The 26,318-nt window shown below is 40.1% G+C and overlaps 1 protein-coding gene across 9 annotated transcripts in view; it reads right to left on the bottom strand.

Annotated features, from left to right (window-relative positions):
• foxp1b (forkhead box P1b) overlaps positions 1-24,986 on the bottom strand; it is a 136,346-nt gene extending 111,360 nt beyond the window's left edge. For 3 of the 9 annotated variants that reach the window (XM_028407307.1, XM_028407312.1, XM_028407314.1), the window contains exons 1-3: positions 24,523-24,702; positions 20,693-20,764; positions 10,741-10,802 (exon numbers count right to left, since the gene is read on the bottom strand). The gene's annotated coding sequence lies outside the window, so the exon portion shown is untranslated. Of the gene's footprint in view, positions 1-10,740; positions 10,803-20,692; positions 20,765-22,113; positions 22,132-24,522; positions 24,704-24,817 lie in introns of those variants that run through there. The other 6 variants (XM_028407313.1, XM_028407311.1, XM_028407305.1 and 3 more) reach the window with 5 other exon arrangements.
• Between the last annotated feature and the right edge of the window lie 1,332 nt (positions 24,987-26,318).

The following is a 26,318-nucleotide window of genomic DNA, read 5'->3' as shown; positions in this document are numbered from 1 at the left end:
CAGCTCTCTTTTAGCTTTATTTATGTATTCAAAAGAGATAATTTACAGTGATGGCATGGAAACTTCCCAGCATGCCTTTTAACCTGTCGTTTTTCACTCTCTCCACAGCAGGATGTCCAGAGGAAATGCTTTATTAAGATCCTGCCGACATGAAGAGCTGCTGTGACTTACTGGTGCATTACTGTCTAAAAGGCAAAGTTATTTAGACCAATAAAAGGCTAATATATTGTTGGAGTGGAATTACACAGAAGTTATCTCTGCCTTAATAACATCACCACAACCCCTGATGTTGTTTAGATCAATAAAGCCCATTAAAGTACAGACCTCAAGTGCAGATAAGGCTGCACTGCCACAGCAAAATACTGCTTGCTAGCATCAAGCAGAGGTCTTTCTGTGGCACACAAAAAAGTGGCTAAAATGAGAAAAAAAAAACACTTCAAACTTAATACCATAAAAACCTTAAATCCAATGATGTTCATTGTCTGTCTCTAGGAGCCTCCTGGTCTCCAGATGAAACAAGCAGAAAGATGCTAATGGATTTTAGATATTGGTCAGACAGAGAAAAGCCGGCAAATGTCAAATGTGAAGCTGTGCTGCAATGTTTGGCTCCATCTTTTAGAATTTACTGTTAGGGAGATGTGGGCTTTGAAAAGTTTTTTTATTATTTCAACACATCTTTTAAATCCCCCTATGTTCTTTCTACTTTCCATTTATTTTTAACTGATCATTAGTTATACAGTCTGCTTTGATGCTGTCACTGTAAACAATCACTAATTGTAAACCCACTTTTAAAAAGGAAAAAAATTAAAAATTAAAGCTGCAAGCAGCATTGCGGGCCCTCGTGCATCTTGCGATCCGTGGGGCCATCGCAGTGTCCTGTCCTATGCTCTTCTCTCCTCTCATTTCCAGAGACGTACAACAAAAACATGTTTAAAAGAGAAATTTCCTGCTGCCAGTAGGTGGCGCTATGACTGCGTCATCATATTAGCATATCTGTTCAGACTCGGGTCCATAGCAGTACTGTAAGATTTTGTCCACATTGAATGAAGTATGTTGGTGGTACTGCAGAAAATACAGTGTTTCTTTGCAAAGGTGAATGGTCAACTTTGAGGCCACGCCCCGGCCACACCATAACACTTTTGAAATAGTTTTGGAATGCGTCTATTCCCTCTGGTATCCTGAGTGGACACAGTGAATTTCAGCTCAATTGGATGAAGTATGCGAGGCATGAAAAGTTTTGTAGGAGGGTCAGAAATCGCCAAAAATTACTGCAAAATTCCACACTGCGGACTTCCTGTTGGGTGTGGAGGGGGGGTCCAAGAGACTTTTTGTGCGTCTTGGAGTGATACACATGTGTGCAATTTTCATGATCCTACTCAAAACAGGCCAGGGGGGCAGGCAGAAAAACCTATAAAAACACAACATTTTGTGTAGCCAGTAGGTGGCACTCTGTCAAAGCCTCAATATTGTTGTATAGATGTTTTTAGGGTCAGACTCTGATCATACATGTGACATTTCGTACAGATCGGACAGAAAACACAGAAGTTATAGCGACTTCCTGTTTCCTCTGAAATGGTCAAACTTTGAGGCCACGTCCCGGCCACACCGTAAGACTTTTGTAAGAGTTTTGGAATGCGTCTATTCCCTCTGGTGTCCTGAGTGGACACAGTGAATTTCAGCTCAATTAGATGAAGTATGCGAGGCGTGAAAAGTTTTGTAGCAGGGTCAGAAATCGCCAAAAATGGCTGCAAAATTCCACACTTCCTGTTGGGTTTAGAGGGGGGTCCAAGAGACTTTTTTGTGTGTCTTGAGGTGATACATATGTGTGCCAATTTTCATAATCCTGTGTCAAACCGGCCACAGGGGCTACGCGTTAGGGGGCGCTATAGAGTCATTTTCCTATGTGCGTTTCAACAGTCAGCAAATTTCAAAATTTTTCGGGCAAATGAATTTTTGGTGAGTTTTGGGGCATGTTAAGGGCCCCCAAAAATGCGATCGAATTATTATTATTAAAATAATAATAATTCCTAAGGTTTCAATAGGGCTACTGCACCATTCGGTGCTCGGGCGCTAATAAAAGAAACAAATCTCTATCCAGTATTTCCAGTATTTCCAACTGCACTGTTCCAGCATTTTAACATGGTTTCCATTCACACTGTTCTCATTCTTAACAGCGTCCAACAGGTGCTGCACTAAATCATAAGTGAGGCTGCTGTCCATTGGCCCCTGAGGACTGATGACCACCATTTGGCCACACCCTCAAGTGATGATGACAACACACAAAGAAGAAGAGAACTCAGAAGTGTGTGTGTGAGTGTGTGTCTGCGCACACACACACAATCACGTTAGAGAGTGCAGTATTCACGTGCACTTGTAAATAGCAGCACATAGAGACACCACAGGAAACCACAGGAAACAGAGTTTTGACGCTATCTCTATAAGCACGCGAAATGACAAACAAGATTTTTTTTTTTTTTTTTTTTAGTACAACATGTCCCCTAAGGCCTAGTCACTGTCAATAGGAAGTTTACAAACACCATGCTACTCTGTGTTATGTGGGGGGGAAATACACTCAGAATATAAACAATGTCAGACAAAAAAAAAACATAGCAACACAACTTTCTGGTGCACTTCTCACCTCAGTGAAAGAGGACCACTTTGGACAGAAACTGTAACTTTCTGTGGAGAAAGCCACTCTGCACCTAATGTTTTCATCATCTTTGTTTATATTATATTTTTGTGCTATGCTTTACTCGCACTTAATAATATTACAACTTTAGTCACTGTAACGCATTACTAAAAAACTGATCATTTCCAAGTAAACTTTATCCTACTCCTGTTTATTTTTTACATGTAAGTCCTTTACAGCTTTGAATTAGGTACTTTCATCTAAAGTATTAATTAAGGCCTATGGAAAGCTGTGACAGTGAACACAGAGACTGGACAGAACATTATTCAAAGTGATGACTGTGAATAATAACTGAGAAAAATTACCAACTATGACAATGTGATATTACCCAGAAATAAATACAGTGAGACAAGAAAGATGAGGAAGAAAAAGAGGACATACAAGAGAGAGCAAATCTTCTAGCAGCAAGTGAAAGCATAAATAAAGTGTGGCACATCTTTTACCTTCTTCAATTATCTGCCTTTTGACATGCAAGCTGAGCACAGTGTAATTAACATCTCAGGAGATAATGGGGTCACTACTCACTGATCAATCTCACACATATATTATCTGCCTCTTTTACCAATCCAACTGCCTGTTATTCCAAGAAGGAAATATTCCACAGCTTTTTGCTTTTTGGGTGTGGGCATTTAATAAAACTCTGGTAATAGGCCTAATGACTCATCCAATTGAGCTCATTTTCCAAAACATCAATTAGGCTAAGACCCAACTTAAACTGAGCAGTGTCGGTCACAGTGAAAAGAAAATCTTTGGGCACAAAGGTAACCATGTTGTCATCATTATTTGAGACAACAACATGAGACAGAGAAAAGGTAGAAATACTGTAACTTTCCTAACACTCTTACCTCTGTGCTTTTAGCAGTAACAGGTGTTGCTGCTGGGTTCTTTGACCCGATTAAAGCAATGTGACAAAACAATCTGGAATGTATTTGACTTTCTCAGTGTTGGCTAAATTCACTTTGTTTTGGCTTGTGAAATAAAATAAGCTTTGAGGTACATTCTTAACTCATTACAAACAAAGATGCATTCTCTTTCCTCCAATAAATATTACAGATTCACTCTCTCTCTCACTCTTACGAGCTCAACATGCATATAAAACCGCCCTAGACTGTGAGCTCGCATAGGCATTTTTTGACTGAGCGAATACATTCATTTGATAAAACAAACTAATCACACATGAAAAAGGCACCTGAATGCTCTAAATAGTAAAACTACAAAGTAGCTAGCCAACGTAGCTTAGCTAAAGTCTTTTTTCTAGTTATGATGACTGAGCTGCCATTTAAACAGCAACACTGTTCTGATAAACATTCACACTAAATGTGCATGAATCCTAATAATATTTTACTCACGGTCACATCCACAACCTCCACTCCAAGGCGCAGAGCATTGTACTGTTGCTACAAAGGATCTGGATGAGGCAGTCCTACTGTTTAAATAATGCCTTACACATTCTAATACACATTCATTTCCTTCTAAAAATGTCTAAAACATATAGCGCTCAATAAAATGATGAACAAACTATCCACAGATTCATTCTCAACAGTCTCTGACAGCAACAACCATGTAATTTTATGACGCCTACTGTACCCAAACATGTTAAAAGAAAGTGTTAACAAGTTCCGTTGGATTATTTCTCTCCCCTCCCACCACTAGCGTCTCCTTGTCATGGCTATTCTGCCCCTGGAATGGTGACGCACCTGCGCCCCTACACTGCTGCACTGTGGTTTCCCCTCAGGTTGTATGTCTGATGCCTTTGAACAAACCTCAAATAAGCTCTGAGATTTATGTCGCCATGTTTGTGAGTTCCGCCCTCTCTTGTGTGTTGTTTCTGTCGGGTCAGAAGCTAAGTTCACAGATTTGGTGAAGACCTGTCCCCAGACAGAACTGGGAGAGAACAGAGCTAACCAACAGAAGCAGCCAGGGCAGAGACTATGACACTGATTTCACTGACAGAAGCAATGATTGAATACAATAAAGACAGAAGCCACACTTCCTCTTTAGAGACCGAGCTGGCAAAAGTGTGTAATAAGCACGTCCCTTTAATGACAACTGCTGTTTAACTGCATCACTCACACATCTGTTAATCATAACTCGTACTGGGCTATGGTGTTAAACCTCAAGACAGAGCATAATATCTGCTCTGATTTTCCTATCCTACACCTGTTACTGTTATAACAGTATTAACTCTGCTGGCAATAGTGTTAAAAGCTAAAACTAAACACAACCAAAAACAACTAATTCCAAAAATAATTCTCCCAGACACCATCCAATTAACAAGAAATTGTTCTCGTCTATGAAGGTCAAAAACTACGCATAAACATAAAACTATAATAGGCACAAAAAGTTTCCAAAAGAAGCTTTCACAGAAGTACATACAAGACAATCACTGCTGTTGTTGCTGCAGGGAGTGTTATAAGCTGCACTTTCAGTGTATTATTAAGTCAAAGCTGCCTGGACATGTGGGGGCTGTTTTACAATTTAGGCTTTAGCAGATGTGCATTTTATGTGGCAGGTTCTCAAGAGTTTAGATGCCGCTGTCCACATAGATGGGCCGTAAGGCAGGTCATAAAACCTGCCTTTGAAACTTCAGGCAGATTAATGCCAACATGACAGCTAGTGAACAGAGATCAGAACGACCATTTCATTCCTCACCAGATGAAAGCCAGTGATGGCAGTAGTTGGACAAGTACATTGTACAGTACAAGTAGAGTTGTGCAAGCTATATGTTTAGGTTTATCTGAATAATAATGAAGTAACAATAATTCCTCTTGGGTGGTATGACATGATGTACACACTTGCATATTTAAAGTGAGCACTTTACTGTAATGTGAATAGTGTGACAACAACGGTAATTGTACTGCAACCACAGTGTAATTACTGGGATTTACACACGCCCCCAACCCCTGCTTTACAAGGTGGAATTCCTGGCAGGATACCTACACACTCTCTTTTAGACCTTCTCAAAGCATACACTATTTTTTACACTTAGTTTTGTTCACTTTTTTGTAACACCTGAAGACAATCTTTGTCACACAATGCAAGTTTAGGGTTTCACACTTCTTTTCCACAGTGACCTGTGTTGACTTTGGTACCACCTCCTGGGCCAGGCAGGAAGGCATGCTGAGTGAGCTCTCTGCTGGCTGTATCCAGATCAGCCTCTTACACAATACAGGCTGCCTGGCCCTGCAGCAGGCCAACCCCTCCTCTCCAATATCCCACTTCCCATTCTTGATCAAACCTGGGGATTGTAGAGTGAGGGTGGAGATGAGAAAGATGGGAGGTTGTATGTGTGTGTGGTGGTGGGAGGGGGGGGCACATCCTGCGTGAAACCGCATCCTGAACAAGCATCGCTGCATCTCACTGTAAATAAATACTCTCTCCTCCGCGTAGCTTCCGTCAACTGTCACCGCCTTGGCTCCCAATCACCTTCAAGTCCAAACAGGAAAGTGCAGGGAGGCGAGGGAGATGGCAGATATGAGCTTTAATTTGCTTCTAGCTGCACTTTAGCCCGGGTGCACACTACTTCCTATTCTCCTGCTCTGACCAGCTGCCCCGGCTTCGTTCCAGACCCTGAGTCCTTCCTGTCACCTTTCATTACCACATTATCCAGGAGGAGGCTCCCTGCGTAGCCGGGAAATCACCATTTGGTGGTTACCCCCCCCTTCCCTCCGCCTCATTTATATTGTATTGTGCAAGACATTCAAAGCCACGCGCAACATCCTCAGAGGAGCACTGCTGCCTTGTTACCTGCTAATCCCCTGTGCATTATAACAGGAGGTGCAACTGAACAACAGAGCATGACGAAGGTAACAACTGAGATATGACAAGCTCTCAGTCCATAAATTGCTTTGTGCAACAAGACTCTCGTCAGAATGCTGAAGTGTGTAAACAGTCATTATTTGATTAAGTATTAAAACTGGAATATCATATGATAAAACAGGACTCATTGAAGGAAACTAAATAAACCATGTTTATACAGCTCCTATAAAAGGTCCTATTTCAACTTTTCCTTCAAAAGTGAGGGCATCCAGGCCCACAATCCTCCAGCACTTCTTGTATTGCTTTATTACACTTGAATGAGCTGAGCTGAAAATTGCATGCAGCTGCTGACTGCAGCGCATCAGTGTTTGGCCTGGACTTAGCCTTGCCCACTAGGCTTGAAAAATCATTCAGTAACTGATCTGTCAGGAGAGGACAGTAAACCACATCTATAGAACATACCTTATAGGTTCTTGTGTATTAAAATTAAATGGCTAAATATATTTTTACAGGACAGCATATGTAATAAAATGCATTGCTACATTTTAGTCACTAAGAATTAAGACAACTCTGACCCTGAAATACTGCTTTAACAGTGACATAATGTATGCTGGAAAGATGCAACATACTCATAAAGCTTTGGACTACTCCCATCCAAAATAAATAAAAGCTACGAACCAGGTGAAAACAGTAATGGAAAGCCAACAAAATTTCTCAATTAAAACAAAACAGGACTAAACTAGATAAGATTGCTACTTTATGCAAACTCTTTTATAAAAATATTTTACAGGAGAAAAACAGATGCAGAGGAAAGCCAAAATTTTTAGTACCATCTGTCCTTTGTGTAATATTTTACATGTGATCAGAACTCATGTGTTGATTAAGTTACAAACATATTAAGCCTCACTCCTTTTCGAATGCCAGTATTGTGAAGTGAGCTGTATTCTGCAAGGCTGTTTCATTTGTTTTAACTTGTGCCATCCAACAGTTGCAGGCGCCTTCCTCTTTGCCTGAGGAGAAAGCTCACTGGCCAGATGCATTACTTTAAAGAGCAGCATCTAACTGAGCACGTCTCAACATGCCCAAGGGGAGTGTGAGTGTCTACGAGTTTGGGTGTGTTTATGTTTTATCCTCAGGACCCCCAATTGTTGTCCATTTCCTGTGTTAAGACAAAATAAGCACATAAAGGCCAGAATGTGCTCTTCCCTGGCCTTCACCCACATCACAGCACTTTTCCGCACAAGTGGCTAACCAGAGATAATTATACAATTAAAACAATTTTCCGCATCTATCTGTCAGACCGATCTAATTCACCATTTGAATGACACTAATGGAGTAAGCCTTTCTCTCTACAAAAAGCTCCAACACAGAGGAAAACTGAGGGAGCCAAGAGGAATACTGCTGTATTTGTTTAGCAGGATGTTAGTGACTAAAGTTAAGACCCAGTGTTTTTTCATTATGACCCATAGTGCAGCAAGGAAATGGGGAGGTTCATTTGATTATTGGTTCAAATTAACCCTTGGTTGCAGAACAAAGAAAAAACGAGTGACCCTCATATTTTTCGAGACAACACTCCCTTCAACCAGCGCTGACATTAATAATTCATCATGACAAAATACATTACCAGAGATGCTGAATGTGAAAGAAAATAAAAGTTGAATGCGACAGAAAAACACATTAAAGCTGAGTTCTGGCATTTAACAGCAGTTAACTGCAATCTTGTATTGTTTAAATTAAGTGGAACAATATTCATATTGAATATTTTTTTTCACTGTCTAATCTGAAGAGAAATGAGGACTTGAGACTATGGCGTTTAGAAAGGGTGTAAACGACAAAGGAGGGTTTAGTCAAACCTTGACCTGGATATCCTGCATCTCCGTCCACCCAGTGTGGACAAGGAACACAACTCCTACACAAGTTGAAGGGAAATGCTTGCATGGTGTGGCTCTGTCCTTCTCAGCTAGCTCCACAAAGTACAATGGCAGCAGGGAGTTTTATGTTTATGAGAGATCCTGATGGGGATACACATATCCATTAGATATGAGTCTGCCTGTAAAGGGGGCCTAGTATTAACCCACAAGCAAGTGCCCCATCAGCAGAGAGGAAAAAGCTGCCTTTTATGGCAACAGATCACAGACTCAAGCCATTGGCCACAAAGCCCACAAATGAGGCGTTAAGTGTAGTGGCAGGGCAGCAGAGAAAGAGGAGCATAGAGATATGACCCTCTTCTCATCCATGCATGAATCTGCCCTCTGCCTCTCTTTCTTCCTCTCTCTCTTTTTCTCTCTCTCTCTCTCGCTTTCTGCCACCCCTACAAAAAGGAAATGTCAAAACATGCTTACCCTCCCAACACCACCAAATAACATCTGTCACCTGCAGCAGAAATCATTAAAGCATTGGTAATGTTGCCGTCAAGCTACGTAATTTGTATAACTGAATATTAATTCTTATACAATATTTGGAGAGATTCCTAATGGACATTTTCTATAATTAATTGCCAGATAGAGGCAGGGCTAGTGCGGCAAAGTTAAAAAATACAACCTGACATGGAGATTGGGAAACAGAGTGCAGCAAAGGGCCTGCTGGGACGGTTTCATCATCGTGCCTGACCCCCCCTGCTGCTGGGAATGGCAGGAGATGGGGGAAGCAGGGAGGAGATAGACTCCTCTTCACAGTCAGAGATTTAATTGCACGCAGATTCCATTACCTCTGCACAAATGTCACATTCTCTTCTGATCAGGGGGCATGGCAGCCACTGGCAGCATGGCTGGCAAGCAGCCAGACTATAGTGCAGAAAGTGTTCAGCCAATCAGAGCTCTCAGGGCAGACAGAGGTGAGCAGAGGGACGGAGAAGCTACTGTACGCAAAAGATATTTAAAAAAAACAAAGGCAAGTCACGAACACAAAGCAGCTGATGGTGAACATTCAGGCAGCAAGATGTTGTATTAACAAAAGCCAAATATTTCATAGATATGGGATATATAATATGATGCGCTTATGCTTCCATACTATTCAACATAAAAAAATCTCAGCTTAACATACATTGAACATTTGAGGTCAAAGATCCTTAAATATATGAACAAATGTTTTCTAATTCACCAACATATCCGACAATAAATAGTCCAAGTGAAAAAATGGTATTTAACTGACTTTCTATATTGTATATTTATAATATAGAAGACTATATTTCCAATGTATAAGCAAAATAAACCTGGGATTTTAAATTATTTTTTCTTTACACCATATATTCTGGTGGATTAATAATTAGTTAATCGGCTAACTGATCAATCATTTGCAGAAATTGTGCTTGGTTTCAAGAAACTTTTAAATGGTTGTGAGGAAGGGGATGTTTTAATCAGAAATGCCCTTAATGGCTGATATTTTACCCGTAGCTTATTAATGTATGTGAGCTTTTGCCACAGGAAATTTCTAACACTGGTCAATGTGTATACAATACTAGGCATAAGCCTGTTAATCTTATTGCTATAAACAGCATAAGCAGAGGCACAAAGTTTAGACTGAACACTTCGCTCAGGCAGCATCTTCCCTCACCAATTCCTCCACACTGGATTTAGTTTACATTATGTTATTAGTCTTAATGTAATATTGCATTTTGAAGTCATAGACATATGAAAATATGTGAAAGTATAATTTATCAATCAAACAGCAGTCGTGCAGCTGGCAAAAACAGATCTCTGGATGCATGCAGGCAAAAACATTGTTCTCTTGCTTAAAATCTGATAAGTTCCTTTTGAGAGGTGAATCCCTGAATCTTCTAGTTAAATGTAATATCATATTATTGTTTTTAAGCAGATTAATCTAAAGATCTGATGAAGTATCCATGATTGGCTGTGTTGATTCTCCAAATGGGAAGACAGCCATTTACAAGAGCAACCCAGACCTTTTTCAATTACTGGCAAAAACTGGACATGGACAGCAAATGAGAGGCCCGGAACTAGTCTACACAAATGTGGTCCTGGGGTTTAATTTACTTAAAATAATTGCAATACTGGTCAGTAAAATCTCAATTACATATTTTCCTCCAAAACATTCAGCTCTCTTTAGGACTATTTGTGTCTTTATCATTCACTTAAGTGGGCTAGAAAGCTTAACAATAAAACTGATGAAAAGCTCACAATAAATCTGTTTGGATCTGCTTTATGATAATTATGGCTCAATACAAAGAGGCCGAATCGTGAAATCTTACAGTGTTTTGGAGACAATTCACTGACAAACAGCCCTCATATTACCACATGCAACAAGGTGGGATTGGTGGGAGGATTGCTACATACCGTGATCACAGCTGCACGACAGATTGGCACTCCATTCCTCCAATGACAATTCAGCTCTCAGTCTGGAGGGCAGAAACATGTACGTTCGCAGAGGACACAAACACAGAGAGAGAGAGAGAGAAGGAAGGAAGGGGAAAGATACAACGATTACAAACAGGAAGTGAAAAGGTGGGGGAAAGCCCCTACACAAGTACACTAAGCCCACATGTACAGATATGACATAAAAACTGGCAAAAGTAAACGTGATTGACATCAGTATTTGATCATTTATGACACACTCATTCCTGTTGGCATATCCTGGCCTATATGCATGTAAAGTTATCTTTCTTTTATATCTGAACAAGGAGATAAGACATACGCACACACAATTAACATATCAGCAAAAGTGTGACTAGTTTCGGTGGTTCATTTCTCACCTTAGGGTAAACATGTCACAATGTTCCCCTTTATTAACATTTGCAATAACCGCATAAATATTTCCAGTATTATTTCACATTTTGCACACATTTAGTACATTTCTGTGGCTAAAGGATTTTATGTAACTTCCAGTTCCATAAAAAGAAAAAAACATTTTATAAGAAAAAATTAAAGCAATTGCTGTCCATTGAAAACCTCACTAGTAACACAACAGACAAAGCTAAAAAATGTTGAGTCTGATTAGACTTGGGAAAGCATTCGTTGTGACCAGCAGGCCCTTCAACGATCTCTGCTTTAGTAATAGTAACAAATTGTACAAGACTGTACTATTATAAAATGTCTGAAACAAGCTGGATGTGATGTTTATTCAAAAACCTGGTGCTGAGCTCAAATGCATTCATCTGTAACCGGATAAACAAGTGGAAAGATGCTAATGACGTCTATATACAATTCAGATCATGCAAATGAGGCAGCTGAATGGATGGCTTCTGGTTCTGTCCCTGTCACAGGAGTCATGGCTGCATGTGTGGCTTGTTGGCCTGTGATATATGTGTGTACGACTTTGCTGTTTAATGCGGCTGTGTTTCTAACAGCACAGTAAAGCAATTCAGCACCCGCTTAATTGGCCCACTCTATGAGAAAGCGTGTCAAAAACCAGATCTATAACTCTTTTTCTGTGTGTAGCAGTGTAGCTCTCCAACCAGACACAACAAACCACAGCCCCGACGTCCCAACTCCTCATAATTCACCAGTGTGGAATTCAACTAACCCCATTAGTGCAGCCGTTGTTTCCACAGCCCGTCCACATTCCTGGGCCTGCCATCGGCCCCAGATAAGACCCTTCTGATTACTCGGTTGCATGCCTGTCATTACTCCCAAAAATATGTTGATCCCAACAGAACCCCCCCCCCCCCCCACCCTCCACCCTCCAATGGATTTATGGCTGCACTATTGTGTCCCAATGCCCCTAAAAAGAAGGGCTTGCTTTGAAAGGTCCCCTTTACTTCAAGATCAACAACAGAGTGTACTGTGCTGCACACAACACTCAAGTTTACAAACTACTATAGGAGAAGATTTAAAAGACATTTTGTATTTTTGTGTGGTCTCAAGAAAGGGGTGTTAAAATAACATGGGGATGCATTGAGAGTTAGCTTTGACTTTGTGTCTTAAAAGCAAATTAACAAGAACTTTAGAACATAGTTCAGTTTTATACTGTTTTCTGTCCATAAAAAGTAAACAAACCATTTAAAGTAAAGTACATTTTAAAACACCAACATAGACTTAAAACTCTACCCTCAACAGTAAAGCCTTCTCACTTTGTGGCCTTTTGCTTGCCAGCTGCTCAACACTCAATTCACTCCTGCTCTGGAAACATGTGGTTGTAATCCCCCCTTTTCACTCAAATTACAAACTATGTCAGTTTCTGAAGAAACTCCACATCCAACTACTTCGCAGCATGCGTGTTAATTGCCACTCATTTGTGAGTTTCCAAGCAAACTAGGCAGGTATTTGAAGCTGTCCAGCATTCTTAAAGAGTACAAGGTTGAAAATTAGCACCTGATAGCTGACAAGTAGACAAAATATTATAGGTCACGGCATAAAACAAAACATGTAAACATATTTGTTGCCAAAGAATGGCTGTGTATTAGTCAGGACGATCTCATGCATGCATATTGAATTACAATCATTCAAAAGTACAGTCAAAGTGATGCGGGCTACATGTTAGTCAGACATCAGATCTAAAGAGATATGGGCCCATCAATATATAAACAGTAATGCAAAGATGCATGCAGGATGCTTCAAATCTATAACATAAAGTAAATGTGAGAGAAGTGTACAACAAGCTATATGTAAACAATACGCAGGCTGCAGATCATAATGATGATGGATGATGGATCTAACATACACTCAGAGTCCGGCCAGTGATCAGGCTGAGCAAAGACTGCAACTGCAATTGGGGACATTGGTGCTGTATCGGATCAATGGCTTGACCCATTAAGTCACACCACTCCCTGTACCTCATCTAATAAGAGCCAGTCTTTGGGAACACCCCTGGCTGACCCATGCTGCTGGGGACAATTACAAGAGAGTGGTCTTTCAGGACCGACGCCCACTTGACCCGGTAGCATAAAGACGCAGAGGAGATCCACATGATTTAAACTTCTCCCTAAGACGTGCTGACAAGGTTACAGGGTCAACTCAGACATTAACAGGTCAGTGTGTGGCCCACTTGGGAACAATTACTCCCAGTCACAGCTAAGTGGACACTTGATTGAACACGACGGAGGCAGGACACACTTCCCACAGATAACAATCCCCAGAGCCATTTAGGATAAAAAGCCCTTGTGATACAGCCTTTATGGGCAAAATTCATCTTCCTTTTCCCTTTTAAAAGAATGTGAGAGTGTGATAGAGAGCCATTCTCTGGAAGAGATGAGTCTCTCAAAGCATTACCATTTTCTAGCAATACTAATAGCTGCTTATGACGGAGAAACAATTACAAGGTGACTGGGAGAAAAGGCTAAACAGTGGGATGAGCTGTTAAGATTGGATTTTTCATTCATTGGACAAACAGACTTCTCACCAATAAAAGATAACAAATAACGCTCATATTTTCAACAGCAACATAACAAGACCCAAAGTAAAAGAGCTTAACGTAGTGACATAAATTTACCTCTCCTCGATAAATATCTCATCTCTAATTAACTGTGTGGGTGCTGCAGTTTTTATGCTGCTCAACCTTTAACCTACTGACAGTTTGACCCCTCTCCCACCACAATGACTAAAACTTTGCCTCAAACATCTGGTGTCTTATGAGTACACACAGCAACAAACACACTCCTTAGGTCTGAGTTGTTTCATGTCACAACTCAACAATAAATAGTTGATGTGTTTCATCATAATGTGTGGGTTTGAAGGAGAAAACAAACTAAACAGATGTTTTTGGGTAGCTACTGCAGATAAAACAGTATACTTAGCTTATGTGCATCTCTGTGTAAAATGGTCACTCTTGTCCTATAGTCTCTTCGTACACAAATAGCGCTTATCGATTCGTGAACACATTTTCCCCACATTTGCATAAGCTGTGTGTTGTTTGTGGTATTGTTTCTTTTTTCAGGAGCTTTGTTTATTTATTTCTGTGAAAATCAGTTCCACATTGTCCCTCGATCTGCAGCAGTGGCTTGTGCTGCAGCTGTGGGTTGTTAGTGGCTGAAGATGACACAGTTCACCACTTCTCCAGAAGACAAGCAAGCCCAGAGACCAGCACAGCTGCTGAGGACGAAGGAGAAGAGAGAAGAGGACTCTTCTCCTCTCCTCTCCTTCAGAGGCTAGAGTAGAGGATTTGACACTTTTAATATATGGATAAAACATCCCTCTGTTAACAAACTGATGTCATTCCACTGGTCTTTAACAGTGCACAATGTCAGCTGCAAAAAATGATTATGTTTCTCCCCTATCTTTCTCTCCCTCCCTCCTCATTAACAGAGCTCTTTTCCAATTCATTTGGGACCCCTGAGATACAACCTTCCCAAAGAATGTAGCACAGTGACAACATTAACCTATTTGCACATGCAGAGTGCAAAAGCAACAGGCTAACCCATAGGTTGTTGTGGTAGTCAGCTTTATTCCCCAGGACCATTTTGTAACCAAGTGGGCATCATGTGAATACCATCTGGGTACCACTTATTTAAAGCTGGCAGAAGTCCCGTGGCAGGCGGCCTGGCATTGAAGAGAAGGGAATAAATTGCATCATTTACTTAACATGCATTTACCGTTGTGCCTGTTAAAAGCCCATGACTAAATAATTTGTTTTTTTCTGCTGCCAGTTTCCCCTGTCAGCCAAAATTGTGTTGTATGAGCGACAGACAGAGCAACTGTCAAAAGGCTGATAAAGGAGGTATCGAGATGTTAAACACGTGAAATCACATTTACCAAGTATATTAACAGCCCTAAATCCATTTACACCAAAGAAATCTCCCAGTGCGTTATGCATTGCACAGAACCCATAAACAGACAATAAACACATTGTAATTATAATGCCAACTCTTTAATTACGTGTGTCATTTGGGGATGGTCGAGCTCACTAATTGTCAGAGTGATGTGAAAGGACTGGGGGAGGCAAAAGGGAGATCAAGCCTCAGGCCCAATGAGAACCATATTCCCCATTCTCCAAGCGTGTTAGAAGGCAGAAAATTCAATTGGCATGGTTCCAAGTAAGAACAGTCCAAACAGCCTTAATCAGCGGGGACAAACTCCATGCAAATCATTTACATTAGCACAAGTGGAGAGAGTAGAAAAAAATTAAACTTTCATTCTCAGAACATGAAAGCAAGGAAATTCCTTTGCCTCCCATAACCTCATGGCCAGGTGAATTTAACCAATGACAAGCAGCTCCAGATGCCATTGACCAAATCTTATGCTATTTGGAGAGACAAAGAAGGGAAAACACACCAACAACAAGGTGCAATGAGCTGGTAGCTCAAAAAAATTAACCATTATACACCCAATGAATACAATTACTAATTAATTGTATTCTATAGGTCACGGCATAAAACTAAAGATTACTGAGCGAATTACTATAACCACTGTGAGTACAGTGCACCCTGAAACACTGAAACAACCTTCAGATGAATCATCAGCCCAGCAGTTAAGCAACAAGAAACCGTCTCTACCATTGTTTACATACTGACTGGCACTATGCGGTTGACCCTGATGAGAACAACATACAACCTCCAATGGCTTGATCTCACTTGGTGGAAAAAAAAGAGCTGTCACTGTGAATTTGGCAGGAGGGTGTGGCGTTCAATCAATGAAGGTGGAGAAACTTAAACACAAACAAAACCAATCTATTATTGGTTCCACAGCATGAAATCATACATTAGCTGAGCTCATACTGAAACAGTCCATCCTGCACCAGTCACTCCGCAATTTACTGCTCAAATTGTTCTCACCTCTGCCTTTTTTCCATTCCTCTGTCTATGTGAGGTTCAACTGAACACTTCACTGTGCCCTGGAAGGTATTTTACACAGGACCACAATTGATAACAGATCAGAGTGACTGAGTGAAAGAGAAAGAGCGCATGAAGGATACAGAATTTTCATCTACAATCCATCTCATATTCTAATGTAGCTATTATGCTCTAAAAAGAGACTGCTCATCTATTCATTTTATGGGGCATTTGCAAAAAAGATGACACTGCAAGAGGCTTGGTCGGAGTGATTAAAATTCTTTGAATTAGCCCTTCAATCACTGCATACAATTGCGTATAAAGTACACAGAAATGCACTCAAAAGCCTGCCCCAGCTCCTCTCTGTAGTAGGATATGAAAAGATTGATTTACTCATTCCTCACTATGAGTTGTTTTCAGTGTGAGGAATTGATTGGTCAACACATTAAAAGCTTGTACATCATGCACTCCATACACACAACATGAAAAGGCTTTTAGAAAAATGGCCAATAACCCAGAACAGCTGATTGCTTAAAACACAGTATATCTACAGTATTTACAACAGGTGTAGTGAATTTCTAACAGAATGCAGTAAACAGTACATATAAGTTGTGAGCTGGGAGAAAAAAAGCAACCCTGGAACATGATGTGCATGTTGCTGCTTGTTAGTGTTGCAATATTATGCATATGTTTCACAAACTTTATACTTGAGGAAAAATGCTACTAAACAAATGTATCATGTACAAGTTGTGATATCTAAAAACGAAATTTGAATTTCTACCCGACGCGTGCACAGCATGTCTGCCACTGCAATCCTACAAGACGCTGGTATGACTGGCCATCTTCACTGCTCAAATCTGAAACTTCATTCTATTTTTATCATTGCTGAAGAACACAAGTAGGCTTTTTCTCATGCTACTACCTGGAACAAAAATAAAGTTTCAGTTCTAGTTTAGTTTTGTCTGTCACCCACTCATACTCTTGTTCTCCCTATGACTTCACGTCACGTTTTTTTTTTTTAGACTTAGCCGGGTAGTACAAAAACGTCCTCTAAGCAACATTGAACAATATTTTCATCCCTCGTAATAATTCATAAAAAACTTAGCCGCATCAGAGTCATGAAGATAAGTCAGCAGTACCAATTCTGATCAACTGCAAAATGCTGGTTTAAGAAAGAAAGACAAAAGTGCTAAACTGCACCAGATCTTTTTCATGTTTTACATGGATGTACTTTTGACTGTTGTCCTTTCCTCTCCGCTGTAAACAGATGCTTTTGTTTTTGACAGGTCACGTTTTACACGCTATGTGCCTGTTGTTACGGCTTGCTCTTATGTCACCCTGGTACCTTTGTATGTGTGTATGCTGTACAGAGGTAAAACCACATTGCTCTTAGAAAACAAAGGAACACTGCAGGTAGTAGATTATGACACCAAAGGCTACTGAAGCACTTCCTAAGATTGCATTTAAAATATAAAATGACAATGCATATTAAAAGGCATCTAGAATGCTTCTATTGTTAAGCAGGAAGGTCTGATTCCAACCTGTGTGTCATCCCCTCTGTCCATCTCCAAATGACCTCTCATACATTTTTAAAGTAACTTTACTGTGGCACAGCACAATGTTATGTACATTACAGGGAACAGATTTTCCAAATTTCTGCTCATGGCTATTTTATCTTGTCCCTTGCTGCAAATCAGAAAGCAAACTGCTGCACTTGTTTCTGTATGATTCGGGTGAGACCTTTATAGGATCATCGGCAACCACTGCGGCTGTCGCCTCCGATCTACAAGGGACTTTACACACATCCGCAGCCTCTGAGCCACTCTGTGAAAGCCACAGATGTATCATACCTGACAAGGATCCTTACGTGGATTTCAACTTTACACTTATGTGATAAACGTGAACCATAAGGTACTGGAGTCTCAATAATTCCAAACATCCTTTGATTAAATTTAAAGGTTGTAGTGCTTTTAACAGTGTATATATGCAAAAGAGAGAAGGACCATAGCTACAGACACTGCATGCCCTGCATGTGGGCACCCAGTTATTTATGATAAACTAAAAAATGTTGTTTAGGAAACAAGATCAGGACTTGAGTTTATTATGATCCTTTTTTTTTGTTTGTTTGTTTTTTGTTCTTTACATTTCACTAAACGAAATGTTGAAATTTGTTCTGACAAACTAACACCTTCTAAAAAAAAAAAAGTTAATATTTGGTCTTAGTACAAAATAGTATTTTTTGTGACCACAGTGTCTCACTGGAGACATAAAAGTAGCAGATATCATCTACAGTAAGAAAAAATAAAAAAAGGGTATTATTTTATCTTTTATATCTTCCAAACTATGACATAAACATATTTGTTTACCAACTGAAGCATACTAAAAATGATCAAAGTAAGAAAACCAAATGAAGCAACCGTGGCAAAGTGTTTATCTAGTCTGCACATGCAGCAAATGGTTAGCCACACTATCTGCTTCAACACATAATTCCATCCCAGGCTAATCTATTGACCAAAATGATAAACAAAATAACTCCTGCGAAAATAACCATCTCCAACTGAGTGGTTTGGGAATGGAGCCCCACCCTGTTTACAACGCTGAGAACAAAAACAAACTCCCTCAAAGGAGCCCAGGCAAATGCAAGTCACACACTCCAACCAATGCAGGCAAACAACAACAATGTCTGAAGATCTACTGGGAGAGCAGACTATGAAACAACAGCAGCCTGCGCACAAACAAGGTGTGCATCTCTGTGCGTTAGAGGGAGTCAACTGGAGAGTGTCTGTGAAAAAGAAAGAGAGAAAGCGAGAGTTGGTGTGAAAGTGGAATTGAGTAGCAAACAAAGTCAAATACCACCCGCGCCAACCCTAGTCTCAGGTCAACTGAATCATCAGGAGTCAGGGAAGATACCGTCACCACCTTCCTTGAATAGCACACAAAACCACATCAGTATGACTTCACCATGGCAAACGCAGTACTTTCAGAACACTCTCTCTCTCTCAATGTCCTGGGGACTCTGAAGAAGTAATGAATCTCAGTTAACAAGGCCATTATCAGTGAAGAGACTACATCATCAGGAAGGACTAAGAATCCATAAGGCCCTTACATCTACAGGTCTTTTATTGTTGCTATTCTTACTAGCCAGGTATGCTGTTAACGATTTTACAAAAAAAGATAAAAGTATCATGTTTGATCTCACACTGTACATCATCACAGTAAACAATGAGATGGTATAAGGGACACAAGCCCAATTAGCCATCCTTGCTCTCCACTGTCAAGTGTTTAAACAGCCTGCAAAGATGATAATTGTAACCTGCATACTTTCATCTGTGCTCCAGGCTCATCAGCATGGTAGCACCTTTGCTTAAGCGCCACAGTGCATCATGGGTAATTACTGCTTCCCAATTACCTCCCAGCTGGTAAATATATATCAAATAAACAAGCAACAACCCGTCAATTAGGAGCACCCTTTCATAATGGAGGTTCAAAATGGTGTTTTATGTACAGACATGAGGAAAGCAGAGAGACAGGGGAGCATTCAACATCAAAGTGAACTTGTATCTGTTCACCATAAGTCATCTCAACATTTTACAGTTTGTAAAATAATTAAATCACATGTGTTTTTGAGGCAATTAATGTGTACCTCTAATTAAAAGGTGTTTTAATTGATAACACAACCAAATATACAACAGGGGATCAGCACATTCCAGCAATAAAAAAACTTTAAAATCTAACATGGCCTTTTCTTTGCAGATTAGCGAAGGGGGACAGTAACATTGTTGAATTCAAAGGCACAGAGAACAGCTGCAGTAACAGTCTGTCAACAAAATTTGCATTGCTGCTCTCTCCTCATCTCCATTACTCTCTCCTGTCTCTCCTCAAGCCCACGGAGCTGCCGGCTCAGATCTGAGTACTCTGATGGCTTATCACATAGCGAGCAGCAGGCTAAGCCGGAGTGATGCGCCCAAAAGACATGATCAAAGCACACCAACTTTCCACCCAGCAATGATGATGGAAGAGCAGGTCCTGCCATGTTACGTTTCTTATTAGGCTGGGACTGCCAACTGAAAGCACAGCCGAGAAGTCAAAGATGTGCCCCTAAAAAAAATGTCTCCTGCAACCTTATTTTACATTACACTACTTACCAGGGTACTTCTTCACTTACCAGGGTTGAAGTAATAGTCTGTGACATTTTCATATTAGTAAATGTCAGTTTTGCTACTCTCATCCCCACTCTTATATAAAATAGTTATGATTTAATCTATAACCAGAGCTTTTATTTTGACATTCAGTCGTGGAAAGGTTTTAAGATCTAAACACAAATGTGGCTTTTTGGCATGATCAGAAGAACCTGTAAGATAGTACAAAAAGCCACCACAGTAGAAAAGACTGCCGTCACAAGGGAACAGATGATAAGAGGTGTGCATGACCAAAACTATAGACATCAGGCTCTACATCATTTCTGACTATGTAAAGCTTTAGTCTTGACAACAAATCTTTTGGAAAAATGAAGTTTCACATGCTGAGCTGTTGCTTGCAGGTAGTGTTTTTAACACGCTATAAAAGTACAAACGAAGAGAACTTACACTTCCAGTTCTGACGTAACCAACTTTCATTAGAGGCTTTAAAATTCTTCTTCACTTCCTTTCCATGTTGCCCTGTAACGACAAAACAAAAAATAGTGTGTGAGTATCTTGTACGTACATTCAGCCAAAATGTTAATAAATGCATTAAAAAAATGAAAGGAACAACATCCACCAGCTCATCCAAGCCACATCATAAACACACAGACTGGACAGCTGATATAAACAGGTGCTGGGGTTTCGCCTGGCAGCTGAGCACAGCTTGTAGCATATGTCTGAGCCCCTCATGTCTGGACGAAAATCTTTGTAGCCTACCTGCATCCTTTCCATAAACAGACACGTGTTGTGTTACTAAAGAAACTCTGATTTTAAATATTACATGATTAAGGCTCACATAAGGAGACAACAGGGAGTGGTACTATAACTGTTTAAAGAATTGAAGAGCTTATTTAATAAAATCAGATTTTCTACCCATTAACTGAAGTGGCTGACTTATACAATTAGACTGATTTGATAATCATGAAAGAGTTAAAAACTGAATGCAGAACAAGGTGTCAAAGCACACTGTCAAGTCGATCATTTTTCTGTCATCATCTTGTTTGAGTCCATCAGCAACACACTCACATCAGTATTTTCCTGTGTGGAGCATCAGATGAATATTTTTCAAAATGTGTAGCTTGTATGGCTTGTATTTTAAAAGCTATCATATAAAGGGGACTAAACAAATATTTATTATTGCTAGTACCACTGCCATGTGGTTTATTGTATGCAAGTTGTAAGACAGGCTGCAACAACACTTTATGCAGGCCATGTAGCAAAACATCTGTAGGCTATGTATACCAGTCCAGTTATTAAATAAAATAACAATGCTGTTTTCTCACCAACAACTGACTAAATTTGCCAACTTAATAAACACAACTTAGATACAAGCTGTGTTCCACTGCTGCACTTTTGTTCACGAAACACAACACCAGTAGTAAATTCATTTTGTAAGTCAAGTTAATTGATTGTAATTGCATGCTCCCTCTCTTCCCATGCAAGCGGATGACATTTTTTGTCAGCATCTCTCCCTTTATTAAGGACAGACGACAGTAGAAGACAGTAATTAATAGCTGCACGAGTTAATGGCCATCCTGAGCATTTTGCAGTCTCCATAGAGACTGAGGAGCTGCACACCTGAAGCTGTCCACTCTCTGACCAATCGCCTTCCCTGGCATGGAGAACCGTCTGCCTGGGCGCACCACAGGGGCCGGGACACACTAACCTTTACCCTGGAAATATTGTTCTGCTTCCCTTTGTTATCACTTCCATTCATGTAATACAGCACTAATGAGCGTGCTGCACTCGTATTCATATTGCCGGTGCTCTTCCCCTTTGTGCTGCATGAATCAAACATGCAAAAATCACATGACAATTTCATTTACCAGAAAATTCCCTTTATTCATCTGTCACTTGTCTTTCTTTGTGCGAAAAGCAACTGGTTTGAGGGCGTCTTGTATCTGAAATCAAACGAAGGGTAAAGCTGGCAAATAAATCCGAAAAAGAAACAATATAGCAAAAGCAGAACCATATTCCCACACTGGACCTAAAATAACTCTCCTTATCATTCAGCTGCAAGCAAGGGTGCACAGTCAGTTTACAGCCCTTCTGTACCCAGCACAGGGTATTTCAATGTGTGCTCACAAATACTGAGCCGTCAGATGAAAGAGAGGACCGCTCCACTCACCGATGGGAGTCCTCACACTGAATGCATGAGTGACTGATTACTTTCTTACCAGTTGAACCTCAGCTCTCTACAAAGAAGAGCCTTAGCCCAAGCCTGAAGAGGCCAAACTAGAAACAAGGGCTTTCCAAATAATACAAAATCACAGATTGGTGCGTTAAGCATCTTGCGTCATTACAATGCATACAGCTGTTATTCCTCAAATTTCAGGTTTTTTTTATTCCTCCCCTGCCAACTCAATTTATTCACATGTAGTATGGGGCAGAGAAAGTACAGTCATTCTTGTTTCTAGAAGCAGACACGGGGGATGTTGGTAGCTTGTTGCTGAACGTCTGTACGCGAAAGCTGCGTCAAACAGCAGGCCAGGAAAAGTTGCAAGGAAAGTTCATCCTGTGTTTTAAAACCTGGGTCAGCATTTGCTAAGGTCCATTTCTGCATAAGTGAGCACACAAACCCCAGTGCCTGTTCAAATAGTCTGCAGCTCTCTCTCAGGCAGCTCATGACAACAGCCCAGCAGCAGCACTGTTTGATCTCCAATGTTTTCCTTAATCTGGGTTGTCAAGGTTCGCTTGTTGGAGGCTGTTTACTTTACTTCTCCTACAAAAAAGTGTTTTTTTTCCCCCTCAGACAATGACTAATCCAAAGACCAAGAAGGAGGGAGCACTGCCAGCACTAGTTGTTAAAGCTGCAGTTTCCCTTTTCTAAATTTTCAGATGGTTTTACTGCTGTTGCCAGATGCAGACTTACTGTATAAAACATTAGGACAATAGTCACTTCATATATGTAGCCTATGCAATGTAAATACACGTGCATGTACTGTGTTTTTAATTTATACAATTTAAAATATTTTTGGTGAGAATACCATTTTAATTATTAATAGCTTGCACTGAGCACATTATACAGCTGGTTCAACATGACTATATATATATTTGAAAGATTTAAAGGCTGCACAGTGCCTTTGTTTGTGTAAATTTGCTTGTAAACACTTGTTATAAAATGTTAGATAAAACAGGAAAAAAATGATTTACTGCATCTGAATATTATGAACAGGAACTGGGGTTTGATTGCTACAGTGCTGTACAGCATTCCTCTGGATTCTGCAGTAGAATAATATTAAATCATTATTAAAAGCAGCTGTAATGACAACTGGCTTCTGTTAATTTAAGAAAAATTAAACTGTATTTTTATCAAATGGAAATAAAGTGATGTGAAGTTACAGCCAGTTTACATTTATGGAAATGTCCAACTGTAAAACACATGATATCAAACCATCTAACAAAACAGCTAAAAAGACTTTATGTTTAACACTTTAAATGTCGAGTTAATAACATTTAAAGTTATCAGAGCTGTTAATTAAAAATGAATTTAGCGAAATCCTTTGTGTTAATGAAACGTTAACTGTGGACTGAATATCCGCTTTACGTGTGTTTGTGTGCTGGATTATCGCTGATCAGCCAACACCAAAACAACAACAGGCTCCAATGTCGCTGATGATGGACAGCCTAATAAAAGTAAGCCGCCTGTTAGCTTTAGCGGCATCACGGTTATGATAAGTTTAGTTTCGGACTCTTCTAATGCCTTCCCCCCGGTCTTTCGGAGTTTGGAGGACAGCTAACACGTGGGGAAAAGCTCCTTCCCTGGTCTCACTCCAAAGAAATCACGGCACTCAAACTTCCCTTACACCACATAAACTTACAAACTTTTACGGCGTGCTCACAACAGGTAACACCGAAATTACGAGCTGTTAGCTGCTATCGCTAAGCTGCACTATATAACTAATTGTGGAAAATACTTTTCAACCATTGCATTTCCCCCCAGGGTCTCATGAGTAGCTTCAACTAAGTTAGGAACCAAACTTTCCAACAAAAAAGTAGAGGATACAAAGCTCGTAAAAACATAACAACCGTTATTTACGTCGGCGCTAAACAGCGCTGTTTACATTATAACGCAGGTGTTTGTTTATTTGTTTATTTTTCTATTTGTACGCATTGAGGCAAACGCGGAGACAAACTCCGGGTCTGTGTTCGAGTGAAGCAGCAGCAGCAGCAGCAGGTATCTAGATACGAAACAACAAAGCGAATGTTAACATTATGATAATAGTGAAACTTACCGGGATGGAAAACAACGCTTTACAGCAGCTAACAGGCGCACGCGGAGGGTACCGATTTGCTAGTATGAGATAACGAACCCCGTGCACGCGAGCTTGTGTACCGAGAACGCGTGCGACAACAAATCACACCGTAAACACTAACAATATTACCCCGCCCGCCTCGGTGTTTGTGGCGAGGTGGTGGCGGCGGTGGTGGTGGAGGAGGAGTAGGAGGAAGAGGAGGAAGAGGAGGAGGAGGAGGTGGTGGAGGGACTAACTAACTAACTTAAGTACAAGGAGAAAGAGATCATCTTACCGAGGGCGTCGAAATCAAGCAAAACGTGGAGTTTCACACTCGCTTGCCTGCCAGTGTGCCTCGTAGGGAAAAGGCATGAGCTCCCTTTCTTAATGTTGTTATTAGATTTTTAACGCGCCGAGAAAAGAGAGAGAGAGAGAAAAAGGAAGAATCACGGATTTGGATGTTGTTGTTTTGGTGTTCAAAGTCCGTGACGTCATATCCACCTGCTCTGGTAAACAACGTTCATTGCATTGCAGATCCTTCATAGAAACATCAGTTACAAGTACAATTCAGTAGCACTTAGTAGCACTTAGCAGGTCCTTTCTATGGGGAAATGTAATGATATGCATTAGTTTTAGCAGAAAGTGTGACAGGAGAGAGGGGGCTGTCAGAAAAGCTAAAATGTCTAAGCTGACTAATTACAGCTGAGGCAGAATGAACTTGTATTATTTCATAAAATTCTCTCCTGTCTTTTTTTTTAATCTAGGGTTCATCACATCTCTTCAAAAAGCTCACTTCCAGAAAAATGCTTTGACATAATCATCAAAGATGTTTTAATCTCAGCTGTGAGCTGAGGGCTTTTATTTTTTATTGTATTTTTTTAAATGACAGCATAGATAACCAGAGTGCAGGTTCTTACAGTTTAGTGCAGTTACACTTTTTTTAACTTGTGGCCTGACTATTCATTACACTTTTTAAATGAAACATGGCTGCACCTACACTTCAATCAAGTCATCAAGAATGTCCCTGCTTGGCAGAAAAGCTGTAGTTCTAAAGTTTTTCTCATTCTGTCACAAGAGGTGAAAAAAACATTATAGCAATAAAATATCAGTCACTTGTCCCAGAAGAAGAGGAGAATGGCTCAATTCTTAACAGTTCAGTTAACACTCTGTGTAAAGCAACATTAATTTAACCTCAAGAGAAAAATAATTTAAGACTTTTTTTTTTGTCCTTGATCATGGTCTGAGAATCACAAACGACATTACATTTATCATGGCTGCATCTGTGAGGACTGCTGCTGATGAACTCACCAGTCAAAGGCTGTTTCTTAGTAGAGAGCGCCACCTTCTGACCATTCCTGCTCACAAGAAAGCATACTCTAATATTACTACACAAAATCTATTTTTTACTTGTGTGTTTAGGGTGTTTTTGCTTTATACTACTATTAATCCTCTATATACAATCCAGCAAATTCTAACCTACCTTTGCCTAATAGCATCTGTAACCTTTAAATGGTGTGTACAAGCATATGTATCACAGCTTGAGTAAATTAAGATAATAAATGTTAAATCCTAGTATCAAAAATATGACTATAATATAAACAAATATGTCCCAACAGTTATTATTAGTATTTTTTAACTTAACCTGTATTAAAGGTTTATATACACTGTACACTACTGGACATGGTTACTGTGTGGCAACACATCACATCTTATGAACATCAAAATGTGCACACAGCAGCCTCATATCCACTCATCCAGTTGTGTTTCTAAATATCTGATTGATCATTGCTACAAGA

Source organism: Parambassis ranga, chromosome 5 (genome assembly GCF_900634625.1).
Source record: "Parambassis ranga chromosome 5, fParRan2.1, whole genome shotgun sequence".
In the NCBI taxonomy this organism is placed as follows: domain Eukaryota; kingdom Metazoa; phylum Chordata; class Actinopteri; family Ambassidae; genus Parambassis; species Parambassis ranga.
Note: the sequence above shows the minus strand (reverse complement) of the source record. Positions and strands in the feature narration are given on the sequence as shown.